Source organism: Haliotis rufescens, unplaced genomic scaffold (assembly GCF_023055435.1).
Source record: "Haliotis rufescens isolate VD_foot unplaced genomic scaffold, xgHalRufe1.0.p SCAF_1, whole genome shotgun sequence".
NCBI lineage: Eukaryota > Metazoa > Mollusca > Gastropoda > Lepetellida > Haliotidae > Haliotis > Haliotis rufescens.
In genome coordinates, this window is record NW_025963779.1 from 73,220,949 (window position 1) to 73,237,931 (window position 16,983).

The 16,983-nt window shown below is 42.3% G+C and overlaps 1 protein-coding gene across 1 annotated transcript in view; it reads left to right on the forward strand.

Annotated features, from left to right (window-relative positions):
• Positions 1–375: 375 nt before the first annotated feature.
• Positions 376–16,983, forward strand: part of LOC124139746 (neurotensin receptor type 1-like) — a 43,825-nt gene continuing 27,217 nt past the window's right edge. The window contains exon 1 of the mRNA XM_048400687.1: positions 376–1,104. The gene's annotated coding sequence lies outside the window, so the exon portion shown is untranslated. The remainder of the gene's footprint in view (positions 1,105–16,983) is intronic.

The following is a 16,983-nucleotide window of genomic DNA, read 5'->3' on the forward strand; positions in this document are numbered from 1 at the left end:
GGTATTCGTTAACTAAAGGATCTTCAAGTAACCATATATTTGCTATGACAAAGGATATATGGATGACCAGGTATTCGGTTTACTAAAGGATATTCATGTTACCATACTTTGGTTATGAAAAAGGATGTTTGAGTGAATCAGTGACGTCCAAGAATATTTTGTAATAAAGGATATTCAATGACCAGGTATATGTTGTACTGAAGGATATTAAATGACCAGGGATATGTTGTATTGAAGGATATTCAATGACCAGGGATAAGTTGTATTTAGGATATACAATACGCCAGGTATTCGTTAACTAAAGGATCTACGAGTTACCATATTTGGTTATGGCAAAGGGTGTTCGGGTGAACATACACTCGTGGAAATAAAGGCTATTCGAGTGACCAGGTAGTAGTTTTGGGTCAAGTGACAGGTCACCGGACATTATTGGGGCTGGGCAGTTGACCAAGTATTCGTTGGACTTTAGGATATTTTGTCAGTCAAGATAATTGGTTGAATAAAGGATATTTAACTGTCCAGGTATTTGGTTAACAAGAAGATACAGTGGCCGGGTATTCGTTGGACCAAACAATATTCAACCGTGAGGAAAATCGTGGATAAAAGAAGAATACCAAAGCGTTTATTCAAATCGAGGAAATCCCTTGACCTTTTTTCAATATTCATGATCATATGAAGTGGACTTCATCCAATACCGTAAAGAGAGAGAGAGAGAGAGAGAGAGAGAGAGAGAGAGAGAGAGAGAGAGAGAGAGAGAGAGAGAGAGAGAGAGAGAGTAGTCCCCGCTCGGCGTTTAAAGGGAACGCTATAAGGATTAGGACGGCAGGCTGAAGTGCAGCCGTCAGTGTGTCGTACGAAAGATTCCAATTCCTCAGCCGTGTTACAGAATCCATAACTTGCAATCGGCGATCTCTGAGAACACGACCTAGCAGAACAGGCACCAGATGTGTCGTGGGTTGTAGCCGAGGCACACAGGTCTGGGGCAGATTAGGGGGCAACACCCTCCCTTAGACGGTAGCGCCCCACCCCCTCCTCACAAGGCCGGGATACCTGTGGGAACCACGCCTTGTTGCCTTCAAGACTTCTCCAACATTGACCACTGTGGTAAGTTGCAATACTTCTACGTTTGAACTGTGTCATGAAGTGGTGGTTTGAGGCCACGCTTGAAGTGTGGCTTATCCATTATCCCTCGTCAGTCAAGCATGACCTGGAAATGGGTTACACACTGTTGGTTGTGCCATGATGGGGAAGCTCTCGCTGCTTAAGAACTACGGTTACCTCTGCTTGTTCTTGTTCAAAAACTTACATAATTCTTTACAACGTAACTATATAGAGTATGTATTGAGAGATAGTGTTGCTTTATAGTGTACCAGCACTGCACAATCTGTCTGCGGTCGCCATTCTTGTTGTCTCTCTCGCCCTTTCACTGCCACCTACTATCAGTGCTGTCACTTAGATTTTTCATAAAGCCAACATTTCAGTATTATACTTATGTACTTTGTAGTATCATATATATTTTGTCACCAGTTCCAATTGCAATATTTATGAAGGCACCTGTCTAAACTTTAACACCGTGTGGCTATAAGGTAAATATTGGTATCAATTCTCTCTTATACTTTATGGGGCGGTCGGGTAGCCTAGTGGTTAAAGCGTTCGCTCGTCACGCTGAACACCCGGGTTCGATTCCCGACATGGGTACAATGTGTGAAGCCCATTTCTGGTGTCCCCCGATGTGATATTTCTGGAATATTGCTAAAAGCGGCGTAAAACCATACTCACTCACTCACTCTTATACTTTATATTATGAAAATGAGTTCTTTCGTGTTGGTATCTCATGACATAAACTTTTAAAGAGTATTTGAGTGACATGTTATATTTCAAAGTTAATCAGGAGTATATCATCTTGTAAATATCATTTCTCATATATTTTGTGTCATATTACCCGATTTTTTATGTTTTCTACAGATTACAAGTTATACTTCTATGGGTTCCTTATTGGGCTCGTTGATGTTTCATTAATATGCTGAATCCGTACCAATAGGATGAACGTACGTTCATAATCATAAGTAGGTGTACTATACACATAAAACATGTGCTGCTCATACCAATAATTATAAGTATGACATAAACAAATCGACCAATACGTACCTTTCCATACGTGATTTATTTATCGAATCAGAACTTTAGTTTAATAAAATGTTACAGGTTCTAAAATGAAACCTAATGGCATATGTCTGTCGTTCGAGTGTTTTCGAGTGTAAGATACTGTACTTCCTATGCTTCTGCAGGAGTCCTATTCTGATCTGGGAATTAGCGACATCGTTGTTTGAGATTGATGTTTAAAAATCACCATCATTTTATGGTGATAACAAATGAACATTACTATACATGTATGTTGTATTTGGGGGATATCGTTTAGGTGAGATCAAGCGATATCCCCAAGGAGATATCGCTAAATGGAAGTGCATCACAATGCTTTGCAGATCATTATGACGTCATCGGTTACCATGACATCACTAATCTCTCTGTCACTGAAGCCGGTTAGATGTACTTTTAACACACAAATGGTTAAACTATTACTGTTAACCAACTGAAAAACGTAAGAATTACTTTTGGATGATAGTAGATTCTCACCCTTCATGTCTTGGGTGAGATTCTCTATGTATTTTTAGTTCAGTTGTTATTTTCAAGCCGTTTACTGTCCTTAACTACATTCAACATGTATGTGATATCTCAGTGGAGGTAAACTGTGATTTCAACCTAGATGTTTCCAACCTGAAATTTCATCCAAACCTTTTACGTAAGCGTGACGTTTCGAATCTGAATATTTAGCTGCTTCAGAGTCCGAAGCCTTTCAAACACAAACGTTGTTTGTCTATTCTACCATGACACAGTGACAAAAACCGCGAATACTTTGTAATAGCGAAAGTGATTAGTGATGTGTTATCGAATGAGTCTAATATTTTCAATAGGTCGAATTCGGGGATCAATGATGATCGATTTTAATCCGCGTTGTTTTTTTATTTCAAACAATAGTTTCTCTCTAATTAAGTATCTCTCCATTATAAAACAAAATGATCGTGTAATATTTGATACCGCTGGTGGATTCCATCAATTCATGGTAGAATATTTATTTGAAAATTTATTAGGCATTCAAAAATATCAATAAAATGTATTTCGACAAAACAAATACACATATCTCTTCCCAATCATCTTATTAGAGGGTATAGATTTGTCCACTAACTATGTGGCTACTTGGCGAACGAGTAACGATTGATGTATTTATTCATGTAACCTTTACGAGTCTTTCATCTGTCTCACGCTTATCCCATGTCGCGAAAACGTTAATTGCACGTTGTTATTTGTTGTGCTGACACAAACACCGAGTAAGCAGTGTTTTTATGACGACAAAACGCCATCATTATATATACACACTTGGCATAGGGTTACAAGTGTTTGCTGTCGTTTTATCTTTATTCTTTTAATGGTACCGTTACTTTCTCCTTAGGCATTTCATAACTGTTTCTAACTCCATCATTAAGGAATATGCCTGCTGCTTGGTTGGTATTCTTGTTGCCTTTGTATTGTCAGTGCTTCCTGTTTGTTGGGTAACGTTGCGGAGAGGAGAGGTAAGAGAGGTAAGAACGTACTTCGATTGCTTGTGTGAAACATCATCGATGTCCTTCTTTAAAAAAATTTATGTTTTTGACGGGTGCTACCGGTGGGGCAGGAAACATCACCGTTTTGCGAACGGTGTCATTACTATTTGATAGTGATTCATAAACACATGCTCATGATATAGTCGGAATCGTACAATCGACTCTGCTTTATTGGATATGGAAAGGATTTTGTCGCTTTATTGATTTCGATGAAAATGTGTTTTAACCACATTACCTGTTTTCATCAAGTATTTGTTGTAAAAAGTGTAACGACTGTCATTACTCGTAGATTTATTTTGTTTGAGGTTTTAATGGTTGATGTGTTCTATCAACATTTATTGGCGTTCTTACCCATCGTGGCATTGTATGTGGTTTATATCCTATAACTAGTGTTTAGTTCTGTCATATCATACACCTGAGTGTAATCACAGGACCTTTCTCTATAAATACCACTGACTGTTTTGTCCGGGGAGAGCTGACTTGTTGGTTCGTGCACAGGGAATAACATTTTCCTCTAGATTAGAATTAAGAAACTTTAGCACCCAACGAGCAAATATTTTATTCATCTGTAATTGTTCATGAATATTAGTTTCAGTGGGTCCATGGCTTAGACCTGTGTCTGATCGATGGTAATACGTCAATCTGACAGTGTATGTTTTTCCATCTCCTTGACTGGATTTTAATTGATGGAAGTTGAGGGACGTCCAGACTTAGGGTCATCATCTAGGCTTGTTCTACAGGCCTTAAACATATCTGCGCAGTGGAATAGCTAGAAAACCTATCCCCATACACTTGTGACATGCGATCCTGAATGTCTTGGGGAGCCTTGTTCTCTGAAGTCAAAAACTTGATTGCTCGGTACTCGGGTTTTTTTTCATTTCTGTGTCAATTTACACCCCTATCACGTTCAACTGGCTGTCACTAATATACAAACGGCTTCAACAGAACAAATATTTCGCAATATCTTCTCTAGAAAACACAAAGTTATCTGTCGGATATATTACAACGAAATTGATAACCGCCTTAATAAGACGCATTCGTCTAGCACGGTGACATTACAAAACCGAAGATTGTGTGTATTTCTAGCCCTAGTTTCAGTTGCGCAAGACTTCATGACGCGACGGTCGTTGCTGCACAGTTAACGTTAATCAAACAACGGAGGAACTGATAAAGACAGCAAGCAGATGTATCTTGACGGCGAAAGATGCAGACGTTTTTCATTATTGTTCTTTTGATCTTAATGTGGTTATATTTCTGAGCGTCACTAAACATCGTATACAACGCCATTTTAATGTGCAATATTTGGTGAAGTGGTGCAAGCCGTATTGTCGGCATCCGTAACGGAGACGTTATGGCAAACACCATAGGTGTTAGAGGCGCACGTAAAATGTACATTAACTTGTCTGTAATCACCTCGTTTACGTGTGCGAGTGTGTAAGTGTGCATTCGTGTGCGTGTATGTCTGTGTCTGTTGTTTAACACCGCACTCTATAACGCAGCTGCATAACGGCGACAAGTAAATAATCGATTCTTGACCAGACGATCCAGTGATTGATGTTATGAGCCGTCGTGGTACAATCGACAAAGTCACCTCACCATTCCGTTCACTGTTCCATTAAGTTGCCTCTTCGGTTGGAAGCAATTCTCACCCGAGTCAAAGGTGGCACACTGATACATCTCGTCACAGAAACAAGAAAAATCTCTTCAGAGGCAACATGACTAGTTAGTCAGAGGTACCAGTACTAACCAGTCAGAGGAACCAGTAGTAACCAGTCAGGGGTACCAGTACTAACAAGTCAGGGGTAACAGTAGTAACCAGTCAGGGGTAACAGTAGTAACCAGTCAGGGGTACCAGTAGTAACCAGTCAGGCGTACCAGCACTAACCAGTCAGGGGTAACGGTACTAACCTGTTAGAGGTAACAGTACTAACCAGTCAGGGGTACCAGTACTTACCAGTCAGAGGAACCAGTAGTAACCAGTCAGGGGTACCAGTACTAACCAGTCAGAGGAACCAGTAGTAACCAGTCAGGGGTACCAGTACTTACCAGTCAGAGGAACCAGTAGTAACCAGTCAGGGGTACCAGTACTAACCAGTCAGGGGTAGCGGTACTAACCAGTCAGGGATAACAGTACTAACCAGTCAGAGGTACCGGTATTACCAGTCAGGGGTACCAGTACTTACCAGTCAGAGGAACCAGTAGTAACCAGTCAGAGTACCAGTACTAACCTGTCAGAGGAACCAGTACTAACCAGTCAGATGTAACGGTACTAACCAGTCAGAGGTAGCAGTACTTACCATTCAGGGGTATCAGTACTAACCAGTAAGGGATACCAGTACTAACCAGTCAGGGGTACCAGTACTAACCAGTCAAGGGTACCAAGACTGACTAGTCAGGGGTACCAGTACTAACCAATCAGGGGTACCATTACTTACCAGTCAGGGGTACCAGTGTTAACCAGTCAGGGGTACCAGTACTAACCAGTCAAGGGTACCAGCACTAACCAGTCAGGGGTACCAGTTCTTACCAGTCACGGGTACCAGTACTAACCAGTCAGGGGTAGCAGTACTAACCAGTCAGGGGTACCAGTACTAACCATTCAGGGGTACCAGTACTAACCAGTCACGGGTACCAGTACTAACCAATCAGGGGTACCATTACTTACCAGTCAGGGGTACCAGTGTTAACCAGTCAGGGGTACCAGTACTAACCAGTCAGGGGGACCAGTACTAACCAGTCAGGGGTAGCAGTACTAACCAGCCAGGGGTACCAGTACTAACCAGTCACGGGTACCAGTACTTACCAGTCAGGGGTTGCAGTACTAACCAGTCAGGGGTACCAGTACTAACCAGTCACGGGTACCAGTACTTACCAGTCAGGGGTACCAGTACTAACCAGTCATGGGTACCAGTACTAACCAGTCAGGGGTACCAGTACTAACCAGTCAGGGGTAGCAGTACGAACCAGTCAGGGGTACCAGTACTAACCAGTCAAGGGTACCAGTACTAACCAGTCAGGGGTATCAGTAGTAACAAGTCAGGCGTACCAGCACTAACCAGTCAGGGGTAACAGTACTAACCAGTCAGGGGTAACGGTACAAACCAGTCAGGGATAACAGTACTAACCAGTCAGAGGAACCAGTAGTAACCAGTCAGGGGTACCAGTACTAACCAGTCAGAGGAACCAGTAGTAACCAGTCAGGGGTACCAGTACTTACCAGTCAGAGGAACCAGTAGTAACCAGTCAGGGGTACCAGTACTAACCAGTCAGGGGTAGCGGTACTAACCAGTCAGGGATAACAGTACTAACCAGTCAGAGGTACCGGTATTACCAGTCAGGGGTACCAGTACTTACCAGTCAGAGGAACCAGTAGTAACCAGTCAGAGTACCAGTACTAACCTGTCAGAGGAACCAGTACTAACCAGTCAGATGTAACGGTACTAACCAGTCAGAGGTAGCAGTACTTACCATTCAGGGGTATCAGTACTAACCAGTAAGGGATACCAGTACTAACCAGTCAGGGGTACCAGTACTAACCAGTCAAGGGTACCAAGACTGACTAGTCAGGGGTACCAGTACTAACCAATCAGGGGTACCATTACTTACCAGTCAGGGGTACCAGTGTTAACCAGTCAGGGGTACCAGTACTAACCAGTCAAGGGTACCTGCACTAACCAGTCAGGGGTACCAGTACTAACCAGTCAGGGGTAGCAGTACTAACCAGTCAGGGGTACCAGTACTAACCATTCAGGGGTACCAGTACTAACCAGTCACGGGTACCAGTACTAACCAATCAGGGGAACCATTACTTACCAGTCAGGGGTACCAGTGTTAACCAGTCAGGGGTACCAGTACTAATCAGTCAGGGGGACCAGTACTAACCAGTCAGGGGTAGCAGTACTAACCAGTCAGGGGTACCAGTACTAACCAGTCACGGGTACCAGTACTTACCAGTCAGGGGTAGCAGTACTAACCAGTCAGGGGTACCAGTACTAACCAGTCACGGGTACCAGTACTTACCAGTCAGGGGTACCAGTACTAACCAGTAATGGGTACCAGTACTAACCAGTCACGGGTACCAGTACTTACCGGTCATGGGTACCAGTACTAACCAGTCAGGGGTACCAGTACTAACCAGTCAGGGGTAGCAGTACGAACCAGTCAGGGGTACCAGTACTAACCAGTCAAGGGTACCAGTACTAACCAGTCAGGGGTATCAGTAGTAACAAGTCAGGCGTACCAGCACTAACCAGTCAGGGGTAACAGTACTAACCAGTCAGGGGTAACGGTACAAACCAGTCAGGGATAACAGTACTAACCAGTCAGAGGAACCAGTAGTAACCAGTCAGGGGTACCAGTACTAACCAGTCAGAGGAACCAGTAGTAACCAGTCAGGGGTACCAGTACTTACCAGTCAGAGGAACCAGTAGTAACCAGTCAGGGGTACCAGTACTAACCAGTCAGGGGTAGCGGTACTAACCAGTCAGGGATAACAGTACTAACCAGTCAGAGGTACCGGTATTACCAGTCAGGGGTACCAGTACTTACCAGTCAGAGGAACCAGTAGTAACCAGTCAGAGTACCAGTACTAACCAGTCAGATGTAACGGTACTAACCAGTCAGAGGTAGCAGTACTTACCATTCAGGGGTATCAGTACTTACCAGTAAGGGATACCAGTACTAACCAGTCAGGGGTACCAGTACTAACCAGTCAAGGGTACCAAGACTGACTAGTCAGGGGTACCAGTACTAACCAATCAGGGGTACCATTACTTACCAGTCAGGGGTACCAGTGTTAACCAGTCATGGGTACCAGTACTAACCAGTCAAGGGTACCAGTACTAACCATTCAGGGGTACCAGTACTAACCAGTCACGGGTACCAGTACTAACCAATCAGGGGAACCATTACTTACCAGTCAGGGGTACCAGTGTTAACCAGTCAGGGGTACCAGTACTAACCAGTCAGGGGGACCAGTACTAACCAGTCAGGGGTAGCAGTACTAACCAGTCAGGGGTACCAGTACTAACCAGTCACGGGTACCAGTACTTACCAGTCAGGGGTAGCAGTACTAACCAGTCAGGGGTACCAGTACTAACCAGTCAGGGGTACCAGTACTTACCAGTCAGGGGTACCAGTACTAACCAGTCATGGGTACCAGTACTAACCAGTCAGGGGTACCAGTACTAACCAGTCACGGGTACCAGTACTTACCGGTCATGGGTACCAGTACTAACCAGTCAGGGGTACCAGTACTAACCAGTCAGGGGTAGCAGTACGAACCAGTCAGGGGTACCAGTACTAACCAGTCAAGGGTACCAGTACTAACCAGTCAGGGGTATCAGTAGTAACAAGTCAGGCGTACCAGCACTAACCAGTCAGGGGTAACAGTACTAACCAGTCAGGGGTAACGGTACAAACCAGTCAGGGATAACAGTACTAACCAGTCAGAGGTACCGGTATTACCAGTCAGGTGTACCAGTACTTACCAGTCAGAGGAACCAGTACTAACCAGTCAGAGGTAACGGTACTAACCAGTCAGAGGTAACAGTACTAACTAGTCAGGGGTACCAGTACTTACCAATCAGGGGTACCAGTACTAACCAGTCAGGGGTACCAGTTCTTACCAGTCAGGGGTACTAGTACTAACCAGTCAAGGGTACAAAGACTGACTAGTCAGGGGTGCCAGTACTAACCAGTCAGGGGTACCAGTGTTAACCAGTCAGGGGTACCAGTACTTACCAGTCAAGGGTACCAAGACTGACTAGTCAGGGGTACCAGTACTAACCAGTCAGGGGTACCAGTACTAACCAGTCAGGGGTACCAGTACTAACCAGTCAGGGGTACCAGTACTAACCAGTCAGGGGTACCAAGACTGACTAGTCAGGGTTACCAGTACTAACCAGTCAGGGGTACTACGACTAATTATTCAAGGGTACCAGGACTGACTAGTCCGAGGTTCCAGGACTAATAAGTGAAGGGTTCCAGTACTAACCAGTCAGGGGTACTAGTACTAACAAGTCAGGAGTTCCAGTACTTAGCAGTCAGATGTACCAGTACTAACTAGTCAGATGTACCAGGACTAACAAGTCAGGGGTACGAAGACTGCCCAGTCAGAGGTACCAGTACTAACTAGTCAGATGTACTAGGACTTACTAGCCAGAGGTACCAGGACTATCTGGTCAGAGATAATTAGTCAGAGGTACAAGAGCTAACTAGTCAGTGGCGACGGAACTAACTAAAGCATTCGTAAACGTATTTGCCAGATGTATCAGAACTAACTTGTTAGAGATAATTTAGGTAACTGAACAGAGATAAACGTTAGAACGTTAACTGTTTTAACGTACACTTATCCAGACAACTTGTGGCATGTTGAAGATACTGCTTGGCCCTGTTAATAATAACTTCAGACTAGTTAAAGATGGACTATTTGAGGGCTCCTTCCAAATATATAACATACTTAAGCATTGTAAAATAACTCCTGCATATGAAAACGACAAGACACATTTCCATAATCATAAGAAATATCTCCACTCCACTGAACGATTCCGACTATATCATGTGAATGTGTTTATGCATCTGCATCAAATAGTAATGATACCAGGTATCAACGGTGCCCCAACGGTGGCACCTGTCACAAACACATGCAAATGCAAGTCAATTAACCATGTGGAAAAGCGCGGGAACAAACAGGTACAAGTTAAATCAGGGTCTTGCATCGGACAGCAATCCTATTATTCATATGTCACGTCTACAGGATAAACTCGGATATGACCCTGCCCTGTTCCTGCGTGAACTGTGTGCTTCTAGGAGCCATTGAATCGGACCTTCCACCTGAACCATTAAAATCAGTTGAAAATGTAAATTATTTTATCCAGTGAGATACCAAATTTTCCATATCAATAGTCATCACATATTAACGATTGGCAGACAATGCCATTTGGGTTTTTTTTATCGGGCTCGACCTATTTCCGCCATCGGCTGCTTCTGTGAGGGACATTAGAGGGGTAATTTTTTTCTGGCAGCGTCATTGTCGCGTTTCGCCCTCACAGAAACAAGCGAAAAGTATCGTAATTAACCAGAGCGTCGACAGTTTGACCAATTGTCGTATTGTCGCGCTTTGAGTAAACTGTTATATTTTTGTTTTCACCGAAGGGCGACATCGAGTCAACGTAACACATTTTTTTCAAGGTCATTTGGCATTGTTGTGCCCTCTAATTATAACATGTATAAAAAGGCGTTAAAATGCTCGACAGCGCAAAAATGTGACATTGATCACAAAAAGCCGCCCTTTTCCATTAGTGGTGCGCATGTGTAGTAAGTGAATTAAATCCACGCATAGGTGGAAAAGGTTATACTCCTTTTATCAGTGGATGATGAATACGTTGTGCACATGTATTAAGAGAATATTAATAAAGACTACAAGTGTATCAAAAGAATAGATGCGGGGGCCCGTGTGTCAAAAGCATAGATAAGTAGGGCACGTGTATCCAAAGCATAAATAAGTGGGGCACGTGTATCCAAAGCATAGATATGTGGGGCACGTGTATCAAAAGAATAAATAGGGGGTGGGGGGTGGACACGTGTATCAAAAGAATAGATACGTGGGGCACGTGTATCAAAAGAATAGATACGGGGGCACGTGTATCAATAGCATAGATAAGTGGGGCACGTGTATCAAAAGAATAGATGGGGGTTTGGTGATGGGCACGTGTATCAAAAGAATAGATACGGAGGCACGTGTGTCAAAAGCATAGATAAGTGGGGCATGTGTATCAAAAGAATAGATACGGGGGCACGTGTGTTAAAAGCATAGATAAGTGGGGCACGTGTATCAAAAGAATAGATGAGGCGGGCACGTGTATAAAAAGCATACTGTGGGGCACGTGTATAAAAAGAATAGATACGGGTCGGGGGTGGGCACGTGTATCAAAAGAATAGATACGGGGGCACGTGTATCAAAAGCATAGATAAGTGGGGCACGTGTATCAAAAGAATAGATAGGTGTTGGGTGGGCACGTGTATCAAAAGCATAGATAAGTGGGGCACGTGTATCAAAAGAATAGATAGGGGTGGACACGTGTATCAAAAGAATAGATAAGTGGGGCACGTGCATCAAAAGAATTGATAGGGGTGGGCACGTGTATCAAAAGAATAGATAAGTGGGGCACGTGTATAAAAAAATAGATAGGGTGGGCACGTGTTTCAAAAGAATAGATAAGTGGGGCACGTGTATCAAAAGAATAGATAGGGGTGGGCACGTGTTTTAAAAGAATAGATACGGGGGCAAGTGTGCCAAAAGCATAGATAAGTGGGGCATGTGTATCAAAAGAATAGATAGGGGTTGGGTGGGCACGTGTTTCAAAAGAATAGATAAGTGGGGCATGTGTATCAAAAGAATATATAGGGGGTGGGGGTGGGCACGTGTATCAAAAGAATAGATAAGTGGGGCACGTGTATCAAAAGAATAGATAGGGGTAGGCACGTGTTTTAAAAGAATAGATACGGGGGCAAGTGTGCCAAAAGCATAGATAAGTGGGGCATGTGTATCAAAAGAATAGATAGGGGTTGGGTGGGCACGTGTTTCAAAAGAATAGATAAGTGGGGCATGTGTATCAAAAGAATAGATAGGGGGTGGGGGTGGGCACGTGTATCAAAAGAATAGATAAGTGGGGCAGGTGTATCAAAAGAATAGATAAGTGGGGTACGTGTATCAAAAGAATAGATGAGGGGGGCACGTGTATAAAAAGCATAGATAAGTGGGGCATGTGTATAAAAACATAGACAAGGGGGGGGAGGCATGTGTATCAGTAGATGATGGATAATAGGAGCACTATTATCAATGGATGATGGATACAATTGTACGTGTATAATTGGATGATGGATAAAGTGTGCACGTGTATCAGTAGAGGGGTATAAGAGGTATACGTGTATCAATAGTGATGGATAAGGGATGCATGTGTCAATTCAATAGATGACGTATATTGAAATACAGTTCATCAATGGTGGGCAAGAAAATATAATGATAATTGAATTTGAGCTTAATCAATTGATTTCTGACATGTGCGTGCTATCGATAGATCATGGATGGCATCTGGAGTATAATGGATGGCTAATCGATGGTTATGGGCGTTTATCAGAAAATAATGGATGGTCATGAAGGTAGAACTCATAGATAAGTGACGGGTAGATAAATACGATCCATAGATGAGGGCAGTAGCAGGAACATCCACAGATAATGAGTGGTTCTGGGTGTGCAATCAAGATGACACGTCATAAATTTACCAGGCCTACAAGTGAAGCATCTTATCCGACGTACATCACAGATTATAGTTCTTTGATTTGCAAATTCGACAAATAGCATGTACATTCTTTTTTCGCACACGTCCATTGATAGGCCTTTTAATGCCCCGGCAATAGTGATGTTGTTTGTATCATGTAACCGACACATATACTGATGAAAACGAATAACGGGACAATGAAAAATAGAGGGAAGTAGGCTTTACTGTGAGTACAGTTGAAAAAGCATGACTACAAAATAAACACTTCAGAATCAAATGTTGAGATGTGTTTGTATGCGTTGTTTCCAACGCATATTTGGTAGACAGGGTGGGGAACCCATGATAGCACATTTAACAGTGTCAAAAACTAAGTGTTTTCTCATTCATTTTTAACAGTATATCTAGATCTGTTGAATGGATTTTTTAATTAATCTGCTTGGCAGACAGACTGGAACTTATTTTATTTCATTTTGATTTTTATACGATTTCCCTTCAATGGTCTGGTATCAGCTACAAAGCAACAATAGCCACTATTTTGTTTGAATATAATTTTTTTCTTTTTGTTATATTTTTGGAATACAGATTCAAGTTGGTTATATCGTATATATGTGGACTGAACATTTCATTTCTTCGTTTGTTAGGCTGCCAACTATCAACTCTGCGTCAACAAAAAGGTTTCTTGTCTCCCGGGAATAACTGTTGATATGCTCTACTTGAAACAATCAACGCCCTGTAGGTCCAGAAATCAATAATATTTAAAAATGTGACTTGCTGAATAAGTAGGGAACAGTGGAGACGTCACGGAGTCGGGGCCCAGTCATACATGACGTTATTCAGCAGTTCGTGCTAATCAGACGGGGGAAGACATAATGGACTGTTTGTGTGGAGATATTCTCAGGGGCTCGGCGATATTGTCATAGTTTACGTTTTTAATTAGTGTCATTATGTTGCCTACATGAAAACAAACGGCCTTTTAAGTATCCCCGTGGAGGTAGTATTGTTGTATGGTCGAGTGTGTAGGACCAAGCAGCCTTCGCGAGTTGTTTTACACTGCAATCAGAAATATCACGAAAGGTCATGCCTGGAGTAACTTGTACAGAGCGATCTTACCGTTAACACTTACGTCTATATGAAAGTAGAGGAGTTGGCATTTGGTCCAGGCAACCCAGTGGTTGATAGCATGAGCTTAATGCCGTCGGGACACTAAGCCACACGGTCAAGACATCCACTGTTATTACCACCCGATCCACCCGATCCTCACCAGAAGGCATTACGTCCACAACGGTGGGGCACACTGGGTGGATACAAGAAGTGTTATTGCACTGACAGAAATAGTTATATTATTTTTAATATAATTTGAGAAATTCTGAAATTCCTCGTTCGAGACTTAAACATTCATACGAATCCTTCCTTCCTTCAACAATAGGATCATGGAATGACCTATCATTAAATGTTCGTAATTGTGATAGTGTATCATCCTTCAAATCTTGTATCTCAAAAACACATTCATTTGCGCCATCTTATTTTGGGTATGGCAAAAGAATTTGACATTTTTAACGCTAATCCACAAGTTCACTAATTCTTGTTCATATAAAGAGCCACAACAACCAGAAATGCACCTGCGGCAACTTCATAAAAACGCTTTCCATTATTTGTTTGAATGTCCATTATACACCAAAGAGAACAACTTATATTAACATTAAGACGCATACCTACAAGAAACACAAGTGTACCAATCAATGTTAAACTATGGTTTAAGGTAAGTGCAGACCTATCAACAAGTATTTCAGGCAGTGCAATCTTACATCAGTCAGACCGAACGCTTTGTCCAATTCTTTCTGTTCTCATCATTCCTTATTGTACTTGTCATCCTACGTCATCCTTTGTACAAACGTAAATAATGTATGTAAACACCAAGGAGGGAGTTGGATAACTTGTTCCTAATCCTTTTCCATTTGTGAATAAGATACGTTTAAACTAAGCTGAGCAGAAATCGTAATTTGTATAGTTGAATAATTTATTCTCAGTGTGGCAATGACTGATCAACACATTAATTTGAACTTCGATGGGGACCCTGTGGCCAGGTTAGACGCACCGTCCATAGGTGAATAGTACGTGTGAATACTCTCCGTGTCAACTACGATACAGCCACTGTGCATCATACATTGATACAAAGTGTTGAACAGTGCCAATTTTCTATGATATTTGCAAACTAACCTCCTGGTTGAAATATATCAGTACGTGCATAATACGTATCATATTATACAAACGTAGATGCAGGGTAAGCTTACTCAACATCGGAGACGCTTTGGTACTACAAATGTTAATGAGAATAATGTCTCAGGTTCAGTAATCAGTTGTGAATCAAGTGCTGAAGAATCCTCAGTATTTACCGATAGGACAGGACATGTTTCCCATTTTCGTTAACACATGGTGTCATCACTGATTTTCAGCGATCCATATAATTTAATTTTCACCACGTTTTTGCCTTTTACGCCTAAGGAATATTTCGGCTGATAATCGGGTTTGTTTATTCTTTGGCGTTGACGTTTAATATTTAATGGTTATTTTTGCATAATGCACCAACATTATCATGACGTATACATTCACAACGTCCATCTGCACTTTCTTATTGATGTCAACGTCCTAACTGATTATAACAATGTTGCAGGGATAACCTCTATATCAGGTAGCTGACCGAATACATGTTAAGCTGTTACACGAGCTGAATTGTTTACACTGGGTCGGACTGACGTACAAAACAAGGAGTGCTGATGACGGTGTTTATAAAGACAGAGCAATTGACTTGGGTGTGCGAGAAGAGCATCACTAGAGTGACATGTAACAATACAACACCAGAGGTTTGCTGTTGTAAGGTATTGTTGTAATGACGAGTTGTGATAGCAGAGTGGAGTATCTATGGGTTTGTTGGTTTGAGTGTTTGTTTTGTTTGTTTGTTGTTTAACGCAACACTATTCCAGCTTTATGACGTCGGTCTGTAAATAATCGAGTCTGGACCAGACAATCCAGTGATTGCCATCATGTGCATCGATCTACCCTGGGATACGATGACACACATCAACCAAGTCAACGAGCCTGACCACCCGATCCCGTTAGTCGCATCTTACAAGCATAGTCGCCTTTTACGGCAAGCTTTGGTTACTGAAGGCCAATTGCAACCGGATCTTCAAGGGTTAATACCTTGGTCCCTGTTCATGGCGAGACTTTCAGCCAATCACAGACTTCATTAATCTATGAGTGAGTGAGTGAGTATGTTTTTTAGCCGCTTTTAGCAATATTCCAGCAATATCACGGGCTTCACACATTGTACCCATGTCGGGAATCGAACCCGGGTCTTCGGCGTGACGAGCGAACGCTTTAACCACTAGGCTACCCGACCGCCCCTCATTAATCTATGTCCTACAGACAACAACAGTCATGGATTTGTACCTATGCAGTTTCCAGATGAACATTTAGACGTCAAGGTCAGGGCAGTGATGTTTCGTGTTTGTTTGCTAATGGGTGTGCTCAGGGTTCAAGGTTTCTCCATTAGCGAACTAATTGTGTGTCATATATCCGTAAAACTGATATTGAATCTTTGATAATTAATCTGTTGTTGATCAAACCACAGTGATGTACGAGCGATTTTGAAATTAGAATTCAGTATAGACACAGGGCAATTTTCAAGCAATAGTCAAGCAGCTACGTAAAACGGGACTCTCCGTTAGATTTCTTTTATATTGGCCGTTGGATGTAAGCACAACCTCGTAGACGCTCTCAGACATGATTTGATTTATTATAAGATAACAGGAAAGTGGAAACACGCGCGACCATTGGTATACTAATGTCTTTGTTGTTGTTATGTACAATTGAACCCTTTATTAGACGTAATAATTCCCTATCCCATAAATAATTCACGTTCCCCTACATAATTGCCTGATCATTTACCTGACGTGATGCACAAGACTTTTTTCTTTTGAAATACAACTCTTGCTCAGAAGTTTGTTTGATCAAGTTTCCAACATTCAAGGCCTCAGAAAAGC